At 37.8% G+C, this 13145-nt stretch overlaps 1 protein-coding gene across 1 annotated transcript in view; it reads right to left on the bottom strand.

Moving 5' to 3' along the window:
* PCLO (piccolo presynaptic cytomatrix protein) overlaps positions 1–13145 on the bottom strand; it is a 379054-nt gene that overhangs the window by 285604 nt on the left and 80305 nt on the right. The gene's annotated exons all lie outside the window — the stretch shown is intronic.

Genomic DNA, 13145 nt, shown 5'->3' with positions numbered 1-13145 from the left:
GTTTTATAAGCTGCATCTTCTTTAAATTTATGAAAATATGTGTGTATGTATATATGTGGATAGATGTATATCTATACACATCTATAGTAGTATATAAATACATAGTACAGGACATAAGTATAATTTTAAAATAAGAAAGGATCAACTAATAAAGGAATGGTTTGGGTAACATACATTGATCGGTACGGAATTCCAGCTTTAAAAGGGAGAAATGTATAGATCACAAAAATAAAAACCATGAGAAACTTTCATGCTAGCATAAACAAAAGTAACTATCAATTGATTTTTTTTGATTAAAAAAAATGAGAGTAGGCTTAAAATACAGTCGTGACAGAAATATATCTAACCAACCTTTAATGCATGTTGCAACGGTAAGCAATTTCCCAAAAGAAATGGATCTGAGATAAGCACTGAATCATGGGATTCATTCAGATCAGTGGTTAGGAAGTGTAGAGCTATGCCATCTGAAAGAAATATCAAGATGGAAATCTTGACAAGAGGTCAAAGAGAAGTCAGTGTAGGAAACAGCAATCAAGTTTCCCCCACTAAATGGAAAGTAGAAATGGTAGCAGAATGCCAAGAGATACAGAAAGCCATGTAACAACATAAAATGAATAAAGGAACATTTAAGTCCTTTAGAAATGTGCTGACTCTAAAGTAGTATGTGAGGGGAGGTTAAGAAGATGATAGCATTATTCTCTTGGCCTTTGGAATCCGAAAAGAAACAAAAGTGATCTACAGGTTTCTATGGTTTCTAGAAACTTGCAACTAATATTCATTTTCTGTGGCTTAAACCATCTGCACTATGGCTTAAATCATCTTCACTACAGCAAGAAGAGAGTTGCATGGAAATAAAAAACACCTGAATAAACTGCCCTGGTAAAATTATTTTTTACCTAGTACAACCCAGTGCCTCTAGACTGCAAAGACAGCAGGTAAACAAATGCCACCTTAAAAATCCAAACTCAAATTTGATAGTTTGATAGGCTTCACTGGTGAAATAGTTGGACTTCAGTCCCCTTTTAAGCCACTCCCCTCCCCTTCCCTCAACCCCGACACACAACCCATGGCCTACCCATGAAGAAGGGTCCCACGTGCTCCCAGGGATGAAATCAGTATGCTGCTCCTGCTTGGCTCTGGCTGGTGCTGAGGCTGCTGTTTGTGACTTTGCTCCAAGTAACTGCCAGTTGCTCTGCCAGAAATGCCACCTGACCTGCTGCTCATTACTGCTTGCCCTCTGCTACAGCGTCTATCAGATAAGGGCTGCAAACCTGCCCCAGACTGCTGCTCACAGCGCTGCACCTCTGCTTCCAGCCACCGCTCAGCCCTTCCCTCAGTCTGACGACATCACCATTCTACCCTCCATCACAACATTCTCTCCTTTATGATATCAACAGGCAACTCACCCAATCCTCTAAGTCCAACTTTCTTAGAGGACACCTTTGGAGCATGAGGTGCACAGTCACACTATTCTTCCAATTTTACTCAGGTAACTGTTTCTCCTAGGTGCATAAAAGTCACCTATGGCAGGATGGTGGGTACAGGCTGGTTGTGGACAGGTTCAAGAAGAGTGGACTGCCTAAGTGTCCATCAACAGATGAATGGATAAAGAAGATGTGGCACATATATACAATGCAATATTACTCAGCCATAAAAAGAAACGAAATTGAGTTATTTGTAGTGAGGTGGATCGACCTAGAGTCTGTCCCAGAGAGTGAAGTAAGTCAGAAAGAGAAAAGCAAATACCGTATGCTAACACATATATATGGAATCTAAAAAACAAAACAAAAAAATGGTCATGAAGAACCTAGGGGCAAGATGGGAATAAAGACGCAGACCTACTAGAGAATGGACTTGAGGATACGGGGAGGGGGAAGGGTAAGCTGGCAGAAAGTGAGACAGTGGCATGGACATATATACACTACCAAATGTAAAATAGATAGCTAGTGGGAAGCAGCCACATAGCACAGGGAGATCAGCTCGGTGCTTTGTGACCACCTAGAGGGGTGGGATAGGGAGGGTGGGAGGGAGACACAAGAGGGAGGAGATATGGGGATATATGTATGTGTATGGCTGATTCACGTTGTTATAAAACAGAAACTAACACACCATTGTAAAGCAATTATACTCCAATAAAGATGTTAAAAAAAAAAAAAGAGTGGACTGAATCAATACTTATTTGCCCCTTTAGTCAAGGTTGCTGAGTCCAGCTCCACAATGACGCTATCACGATAAATTTTTTTTTTTTATGGGCGACACAGTACATCCTGATAATCTGCCTTCTGCTATTGCCGTCAACCACAGACTGCTGGTCCACAGCTTATTATACCAGACTATGTCTAAAATTCAACTTTGGAACATTTCAATTTATTTCTGCAAAGCTTTTTCTGCTTTATTAATTGGGGGTTAAATGAGAATATAAAATATAGAATAAAATGAGAATGAGTATATGAGGGGCGTATTAATTTCTGTTGATGTATAAAAAGTTACCAGAAATTTAGTGGCTTAAAACAACATGAATGTATCATCTCAATCTCTGTTGGTCAGAAATAAAGGAAATGACATCACTGGGTCCTCTGCTCAGAATCCTCAAAGGTTGAAATCTAGGTATTGGCTAGACTCTGTTCTCATGTAGAGCTTGGAGACCTCTTCCAAGCTCACTCAGGTTGTTGGCAGGATTCAGTTCCTTGTGGTTATAGGACTGAGGTGCTCAGCTACTAGTGGCCTCTAGCCATATTCTCTGCCATATGGCCCTCTCCAAAACACAGGAGTTTGCCTTTTTAAGGCCAACTTGTGAACAGCATCTGTTCCCATTTCTTGTCTTTTAAAGGTTTACCTTATTAGGTCAGGATAATCTCTATTTTGATTAACTCAAAGTCAATTGATTAAGAAACTAATTACATCTGCAAAATACCTTTTGCCGTATAGCATAACACAATCAAGGGAGTGCTAATCCATCTCAGTCACAGGTCCAGCTTGTACTCAAGGGGACAAGATTATACAAGGCATGTGCACCAGGTGGTGGAGATTTTAGGGACCATCTTAAAATTCTTCCTACCACAGGTGAACTGGTATTCTAACTACACATGCTAACCATACATCCAGCTTCCAGTTGTTTATTTTTTCCCTAGGTACATTTATTTTCTTGCTGAAAATAAGATCCTTTCTGCCTTTGCAGTTAAGCTGTGAATGATATTACCCCACATGCCCCGTCAACTAGACACAGTCATAAGCCATTAGCTTTAAAGCTAAGAATAATCCTGAGTCAACTCAGGCTTCACTCTCTAATCATTTGGGTTGAATCTGGGTCTTAGGGTACTTGTAATACATACAAAATGACTTAATCCAATCCTACTCCTGAGAACTTGAGGCTATACTGGCATCAAGGTCATATATTTTAAACATCCGGGATTTTTAATTTGACAGTGAAGAGAAGGCAAAGGACTATCTTATGACCTTACTCAGTTTATCAGAATCTATATGACATTTGGTGACTAAGAGCCAAACGGCATAAAGTTTAGGGTTAGCAAAGAAATGTACACCAGGCTTTAAGAAGTATGTCTTTGGATATGCCAAATACAGATCGGGTTTCCTGTAGTTCATCACAAGCCCTACTAAAAGTCTGTCTCCATGAAACTCTTACAAAACACAAACAATTGTATCTGCAATTGGATCTGATTCCAAAGTTCTCACAGAACTGGGGCCATTATAGAATTATGGAGAACTACTGCTCCTGCTAAAAAATATTATTTACCTTCACCAATATGCTATGTCATGGGCGAAATAAAAATACTGTGAAATATAACACTCAGTGTCTCTCTGGATAAAAAGCAAATTGCATCTAAACCCACATTAAAGGGACAGAGAATAGTCAACTGAAAGTGAACAAACATCCTGGGTTGAAGTGAAAAAAAAATCAGTTTATTTACCTTTCTTTCATTTTGTTTCATGATAGGATCTCTAAATAGGGTATAAATAACAACTGTGTGTGATAAGTAATCCTTATTTAAATAAAAAAAAGCAAAAACAGCTTCACCAAAAGCTGGGGGAAGGTGGAACACCCCACTAGTCCTGTCCATCAACAGCAGACATTCATTGAGAGACTTGTGTGTGTGAGGCTACCTCAAATTTAATACCGCACTACACGGCATCAAATGTCTTAAATCCGACTTCCATTTCTCTTGGTTTCAACCAGTGCTACTATCCTGTTTTCTGTTGTTCAAGCTGAAAACTTCACATTCTCCTTGACATATCACATCACCCCTGTTCACCATAAGCAACCCTGTTGATAGTTTTACTGTAATACTATACAAATCCCTTAATTTTCATTCCCCTGTTGTCAAGATTGCACTAGCTTTCTAACACTGAACTAGATTCCCTGCCTAAAATTACTACTCTTTCCAAACTGTCACATATACAACTGTTAGATTGACACTCCCAAATACCTAGTAGAAGCTAATGTTTTCTGCATACTGGAGTGCCATTTGTCAGATTTTCTTCTAACGACTCTATATGCATTTTGTAAATGTAAACAACCTAGTTGAACTCCCTTTATCTCCATTTTGCAGAGAAAGACTCTTAATAAATACCAAGGAAGCTTCCTAAGGCAGGTATCTGACTCCAAAGCTACTTCTTATAATCACTACTGTGTTGCCTTCCTTTGTAAATTAGCAGCCTGGACCTATGCCCAGTATCCGTGAAGCTAAGTCTGAATGCTTCAACCTAGAACTCAGATCTGCTCTTTTTAATCCCATCTGTATTCAAATGGATCACTCCCACCATTGACTTTTCCTATCATTTGGCAAGTCATCCTTCCCCACCTATTCAAATGTGATTTATCTTTCAAGCTGATCTCAAGTTCAGCCCCTTCCTTGAAGTAGTCCAGACCATCCAAGGTATTTTCTTATCCCCTCCTTTGAATTTCTTGAACATCTCATTTTTGCACTTATGTCTTTTTTTTTTTACTGGGGATATTCAACTTATTTGACTGTGCTTTATGACATTTGACTTATTGAGAGAACATAAATTATTTAGGGATACAGACTTTGCCTTATACTCTCTCTTGCCTTCACAGCATATAGAATAATACCTTACATTAGGAAGTGCTTTGCAGATAGCGGGCCCTCATTCAATACAAACTTAGTAAGAAGTTTCCATGGGTAAGCTCCTACAATGAGAATGGAAGGTACATAGAGGTGAATATACATGTTCCCTGAAAGAGTGTCCTGCTATGAAGCAATTCCTAGTCAAATTTGTAATCTGTTGTATATTTACAATAACCACAGCAAGAGAGATACTGGCATGTACCATAAGAGAGACTCAGGGAAGGCTTAGTCAAATTATGATATTTTGAGTGATGATATGCCATATCATGGGAACAGAAAGAAGAAATATGATTAGGGAAGCACAGGTTATATACTTTAGGAGGAGGAAATAAACTAATCTGACAAAAATATAATAGGAAATGAAATGGTGGAAATTAGTAAAACAATAGATGGAACAGAGGGAGCACCCTGAATGACAGGCTATAGAGTTTGGATTCTCTTTGAATTTCAGCATGTTTTTTAAAATTATTTAATTTAATTACTTAATTAATTAATTTTTTGGCCTGCACTGGGTCTTCATTGTTGCGCGCGGGCTTTCTCTAGTTGAGGCGAGTGGGGCCTAGTCTCTGTTGTGGCGCGCGGGCCTCTCATTGCCGGGGCTTATCTTGTTGCGGAGCCCAGGCTCTAGGCGCGTGGGCTTCAGTAGTTGTGGCATGCGGGCTCAGTAGTTGTGGCTTGCGGGCTCTAGAGAGCAGGCTCAGTAGTTGTGGTGCACGGGCTTATTTGCTCCACGGCATGTGGGATCTTCTCGGACCAGGGATTACACCCGTGTCCCCTGCATTGACAGGCGATTCTTAACCACTGTGTCACCAGGAAAGACCTCATCATGGTTTTGAGTACCAGCTCATAATGAACACAGCACACTTCCATGTAGAGTTGCTGTTATGATTAAAGAAGAGAGTGTTTGTAAAACACCTAGTATTGGGCCTGCAAAATCACAGATGTTCACCAAAGGATACCTTGTCATTGTTCACTGATCAGAGTTCTCCTTTAAACAGAAAAATCTGCCAGGATTCCACAGGATGGGGACAAAGAGGAGGCAATGGGAGCAAACTGTCAATGTGTCCCTGAAAGGAGAGAGACGCTCTGAGGAGAGTAAGACGCTCCCAGTAAGAGCAGTAAGAAAAGCATAAGTTAATTTGTCTTTCCTTGAATGCCATGGACATTCATGTGTCCATGTTAAAAGATGTTAAAAGGGAAAAGAATCAAAATGATTAATTCTAAGTAGTCCTTCCTTTTAAATTCACTTTTTTTTTCCCCCTGAAGTGAAGAAGAACCTTCTGAAGGTGGGAGATGGATCCTTTTGGCACACAGAGTATGACTGCCTTACCCTTTCCAGCATCTCCGGCATTTCAGTTCCTTCAATGGAATCATTTTGCATAAATTACCTCTGGCCAATCATCTTTAAAAATGCTTGGCTCCAAGAAAGAAACTAAGTGGAAACCAACCATTCTGAGCCATTTGGTCTTCCAGTTTTCAGACACAGACACTTAATCAAGGGCTTGAAGACTTGTTGACTGCTCTCTCCTTCCTGGCCGAAAGGCTTCCTATAGCCACAATCATCTCACTACACGTTCTCTTTGTATTCTACTGAATTTCTATAAATTCTTTTTTACCTAATTCTCTTGCTGTAGTTATTCTCCTGCTATATTCCTGTGGCTTTTTTCCTAAGTAATTAGCAGAATGAAAACTTTCCAAAAAACCCCAATATTCTAAGAATTTTCAACATAGAATTTGTGGAGTTCTTTTAAACTTTATTTTACTCAAAAGAGAACAAAGAAGGCTATTAATCCATAAGTTCTTTTGTTGTTGAAGAAGTTTGCTTCCATTTGGTTCAAGCGTTCTTAAGAAAAGATTTTTCTGAAATGCAACTAAAAATAAGCATAAATGGTGGCTATTCCCCAGACTTGAACTGAACACTGAAGAGTCCAAAAAGAGAACTAAACTTCTCTCCTGTCCCATGAAATATCATTTTATATTCAACTAAGTTTTATTATGAAAGTATGTTATTTTTAGATAAATATGAAGATAAAATGAAGACAGATAAATTTAGCTAGAAGTAAATAACAATTGTAATTATTGCTATTATACAACAGAGAGAAAAATAAAACTAGGAAAGTTTTCATTTGTTTTCCCTGTGCCCCAGATAAATGAACAAATACATGAAAACCAGAACACTAGTAGTTATACATGAATTTTATTGAAGACAGGTCAAAGTTATGATGCAATTTGGTCATGGGAAGTTATCCCTAACAATGGTGAAAAAGGGTGAATTTAATAATCTCCTTGTGTCCCTTCTGCCATCATATCTTCAGCAGACTACAATGGAGGTTCTATTTCCTTAAATGTATCCTGCCTGCTGTACTCATGTTTCTGGGACAGAACTAATCAAGAGAATGTTGTTTTCGCTCTTGTATTTTCTTCTGAGGATCTCTGGTTCCTTCATGAGTTTCAGTTCTTGTGAGCAAATACAACGTTTTAGTTCTTACAGCTTCTCTTCTATGAAAAGTTGTTGCTAACCCAATGACTTCTAGCTCTATATATCAAAGAATAAATTGTCGAAACGTCTAAAACCCTTCCAGAGTCACTGGCCAAACCTTGACACTAGTCTGATTTGTCAAATTTTATGATTTTTTTATTGACGGTATTTATTATATTGATGGTATTACATTCTAGCCCTCACACCTATCTTTTATCTGCTATGTCTAACATACACTTTTCTCCATTTTTAAGGTCATTTTGTTTCTCCAACTCATAACAGAATTTTAAATACTTGCTCATTGAAGAAACCATTATACTACTCATATGTACATGTATGTACGCACATAGGTCTAAAGTACAAATTGAATACAAATAAGTCTCAGTACCAAAGACACTAGGCCTTTGTCCATCTGTATTTTCACATTCCATTTTAATTTATTTTTATTTCCAAAATAGTTATATTTAGGATTACTTTCATACTCTTCTTTTTTTTAGCATATCAACACATGTATCTTTAAAATGGTAGGTTTCTAGTGTATTTATATGATTGAAACATCTGTTGAACTTGTTGAACTTGGATTATGATTGATAAATAACCAAATGTACCTCTCTACATTTTCAGTTATACAACATGTGTTCTGTCAAAATGCCACACTAAACTCAGCTCTGAGGCATGTTTGATGAAGCAGAAGGGAAAATGGAAATAATCAGGACCTTAGCTATGAAATTGGGGTTGTATCACTGCTCCTCACATACGAGAGAAACGAGTATCCTGTGACTCAGTTTTCTGAACAACTCTATTACCCACTTCATTCAGTTGATGTAAGGATTAATGAGATTACTTGTGAAAACATACTGACTGGCTTTCCTTGGGGTTCTTTCTCTTGGCTTCTCACTCTTTATTCAGTTTTAGAAACTGTCTCTGAAGTGTTTATCAATTTATATCAAGTCAGTTGGTTGCTTGAGATATCCCTCAAAATAAACTTCAAAGCAGGGAGTTAATTTTTTTTCCTTCTCAGCAGGGGTTTCTTTTGTTTTGTTTTCATTTTCTTGTGTGTGTCCATAGGCACACCTTTTGAATAAGTTACTGAAATATAGAGAAAGAGTAGAGTACCAAGAGGGTTTTTTGTCTGAGTCCCCTGGCTGAAGCCAGAGTGAATGCCCTCAGCAGGGGCCCTCTCCATGTCAGCTGAGCACTGTCCTGTCAAGAGGCCTGGCTTCCACAGCACCCCACTGTTCAGCCACCAACTTGCTTTGTGTTGATTACTGAAGATCCGTACCTTTCCTTGTTTGACATGTTTTATTTTGTTATGTTGTGTTTTCTTCTCTAAATAACATGCACCATCTCTGTACATTTCCTTCTGCTCTGAGGCAATTCAGCAGGAAGTTGGTCTATCACATTTAGATTAAAGATGCATACAACGAATCCCTCATGTGCGAAGAAAGGTCAAAGGAACCAATATGCAAGATTTATGAGGAACCCTTCTGGGGTACACTGTACAGACTTTGCGTGCATATCTGAAACCAAGGAGAATTTCCCCTCTATGTTTTAATGAAATTACTTTTTGTTTACTTTTGCTAAGTTTTTTTTGTTTTTAAACAGGTAATATAATAAGACATAATATTTTAAGGAGAGGTTTATATAAAAGTTACTGAGAATTCTCTTTGCAGCAGTGTTGGATAATATATAACTCCAGATTTTTCCATTAAAACTGAAATTTAGGGACTTCCCTGGTGGCGCAGTGGTTAAGAATCCGCCTGCCAATGCAGGGGTCACGGGTTTGAACCCTGGTCCGGGAAGATCCCACATGCAGTGGAGCAACTAAGCCCGTGCGCCACAACTACTAAGCCTGCGCTCTAGAGCCCGTGAGCCACAACTACTGAAGCCCACGCACCTAGAGCCCGTGCTCTGCAACAAGAGAAGCCACCGCAATGAGAAGTCTGTGTACCGCAACGAAGAGTAGGCCCCGCTCGCCACAACTAGAGAAAGCCCACGTGCAGAAACAAAGACCCAACACAGCCAAAAATAAACAAATAAAAAAACAAACAACAACAAAAACTGAAATTTAGCCACGTTTTCAGATACTATCCACGTTCAAGCAAAATAAGGATTTCTTCCTAACACTAGGCCCTTTGAGATGAAGAAAATGGCCTGACATCCAAGAGTTGTAGACAACAAATAAACAAGAAAGATATTAAAGAGAGCCTGCACTACCTCAAACTATCATAGTGGGATCGTAGTTAAAGGGAAAGTGAAGAAAATCACTTTTTTTTTTAAATGAAATATGTATCATTTAAGAATTACAAGTTTAAAATCAGTATCAACTTTGTAAAATCAGATTATATACATATATTTACCTATATACATATATCTTTTTGAATCACATGAGTTTGGATTCTAAAAACTGCCACTTATAATTTATTCAACTTAAGATAAGTGACTTAACTTTTGTTCTTTAGTTCCTTTATCGAAAACAGGAATACTAATATCTATTTTATAGGCTTGTTGGGCAAATTAACAAAATGCTTAGTTCTTAAGTGCCTAGTTCAGTGACTGTGACATAGTAAGATTTTAATGAATATATAAATATGCATGGTCATCATCATCACTATCACCACTCCTTATATCCTTAGCTACTCACCAAGTACTCTAAAGATTCTAATATATATATACATAAAGATTCTTATATATATATATATATATCAGTCTGTAGATTGAAGATATGAAACAACCATTGAACTAAAAAGATACCCAAAGGAGAGCAAATGGAGAAGTATATCCGCAAGCCCTGTGGTGGTTTTAAAGTATGTCTACCAATTTGTTGATATAGCCTGCTCCCCAGCCCAAGAGGTGAAGCTTAATTCCCATCCCCTTGAGTGTGGGCAGGATTTAGTGATTCACTTCTAAAAACAAGATACAGCAGAAGTAATGGGAAGTCACTTCTAAGATTAGGTTATAAAAACAGCGTGGCTTCTATCTTGGGTGTTCTTGCTATTGTTCTCTCTTTGATCACTCTTTTTAGGGAAAGCCATATTGGGAGCAGCCCTAAGGAGGATCCTACATGGTAAGGAACTAAGTCTCCTGATGGCAGTAACATAAGTGAGCCTGGAACTTCAAGCCCCAGTTAACTTTCAGACTACTGCCAAGGCCAATAGCTTGAATGCATCTCATTAGAGATCTTGGACAAGAACTACCTCATTCTTACATTCCTGATCCTCAGAAACTATGTGAAATAAATAAATATTTGTTGTTCTAAGTTGTACATTTAACAGTTATTATGCAGAAATAATATACACCTAAATAGTGACAGAAACTGATCCAAGGGAATGGTGATAGAATCAGACCAGAAAACAGGTATTCAGGAGTTGTCCCTGACTCAGCCATTTCATCATGGAGCACAGCTTCCTGCCTCTTTACTTATGAATTACTCAACCCCAGCTTCTCTATTAACTCCAATAATATTTGTCATCATCCTACCCATCTCTTGATTATTCCGCTGTACAAAGGCAAGTATCACTATTGTTAATATCTATGTTTGAATTGGATTCTACATAAAAGTTCTTAAATCACTTTAAAATATTTCTAAAATGTGACAATAGTTACATCTTTTTGTGCTTAGTATTATTTTCTTTCCCTGTAAGGACAGTTAAACCTAGTGGCCTTTTGAACATTTAAAAAATATGTACTTCTTGTACCTGAAACCATATATCAGCTTCAGGAAAGGAAGATTTGGCAACTGTTTCTAAGTGGATCACTCTTTCAGTAATAAAAGAAATGGCACATTTCCCAGACTGAAATAATTATTTTAATCTCAATCAATTATCTCTTTCTTTCTCTCATTCCCCTCTTTCTTTCTTCAGAGAGTTATATGGGACAAAAGAGCTTTCTAATTGAATAGCAATCAAGTGCTACCTATCACTAATTAATACATCAGGAATCTCTTATTGCTTTCCATGGGTGAGAGTAAGAAAGAACACAAGTTAGAGCTATATATATTTTCTCCACTTAAATTAATTTCCAAAGAAATACATGAAGGCGGGGCTTCCCTGGTGGCGCAGTGGTTGAGAATCTGCCTGCCAATGCAGGGGACACGGGTTCGAGCCCTGGTCTGGGAAGATCCCACATGCCGCGGAGCAACTAGGCCCGTGAGCCACAACTACTGAGCCTGCGCGTCTGGAGCTTGTGCTCCGCGACAAGAGAGGCCTCGATAGTGAGAGGCCCGCACACCGTGATGAAGAGTGGCCCCCGCTCGCCACAACTAGAGAAAGCCCTCGCACAGAAATGAAGACCCAACACAGCCATAAATTAATTAATTAATTAAGTAATTAAGTAATTAAGTAATTAATTAAAATAAAAAAAGAAATACATGAAGGCTATAACGGTTGTTTGGTCTTGTTACTGGAAAAGGAACGAGTAAAGAAAACACTTTAAAAGGATATTCACAATAATTACATATACCTGGATTTAGAATAGAATCATGCAACTGGTTGCTTAAGACCCACCTGGAATGTAAGAGGAGACCTATTAAATACTGTACACTTCTTACATGGAGAATTATCCATTTGTGGTTGAAACAAATTATTTTATTCAAATTCTTTAATTTTGTTAATTTTTGTGGATTAAAATAACAGCTTAATATGCACGTTGAAGAGAATCTTTCTCAAAAAGAAAACAATCAACGATTTATCACAGCTCTCTAGATTGGTATAAGTCCATTATAAAGGTTATGTTGTGGTTTTCTTGTTATGGTTTCTATCAAAAGGGCTTCGTATGAAAAACTTATGAGAAAATTCAAATCCATGAGAGAATTTCAATTATGGAAAGCACTTCAACACTTTATGAAGAACAAATATTTCACAATCTAAGCTTGACTACTTAAAATAAAAGTTTCATAAAACTGCCAGAGCCTAAAAAGTTAGGATGAAAAGTCCCTTTCTTCTTGATTTTTAAAATAATATTATCCAACATTTCTAGTGTTCCTTTTTCTCTTTTTCACATCTAAAATAGCCCTCTGGACTCTCTTTCTACTGCACTCCTCACCAAAAATGTTACATTTGTTCCTACATATATTTTCAATTTACAGGTAAGAAAGTGGGGAAGAAGGTATTGAGAAAAGAGATGAGGATTAGAGTCTTCACTTTGACAGCATCTCTGGGACCTTGGCCATATTACTTCATTCTCCTGAGACTCATTTCCTTCAGCTACCAAATTAAGCTTTGTGCCAGTTCTTGTTCAGCTACAACATTTTATAACTCTCAAATCTGATATTCAAATCCTACACATCTCCTGAGTTGCAAATTTTCTGGTATTTCACCCTTTCTGTACATTTTCCCACTTGCTGTTGCTTCAAATTCAAATTCATTTAAACTAATGAGAAAGGTCTGCATACAGAGCCTTTCCCTGTTTTCCCTGATAAGGATCCCATCATTCTCCACTACCCAGACTTTGAAATCTGTAATTCTTGTCTTAACCTCCCCTTCATCTTCAACATCAAATTACTTGCAAAATTCATTTGAGTTTTTCATCTCTATCTCTCTTCAGTCTAGTATCTTTCCATT

Source organism: Balaenoptera ricei, chromosome 9 (assembly GCF_028023285.1).
Source record: "Balaenoptera ricei isolate mBalRic1 chromosome 9, mBalRic1.hap2, whole genome shotgun sequence".
NCBI lineage: Eukaryota > Metazoa > Chordata > Mammalia > Artiodactyla > Balaenopteridae > Balaenoptera > Balaenoptera ricei.
This window is presented reverse-complemented; position numbering and strand designations above follow the sequence as displayed.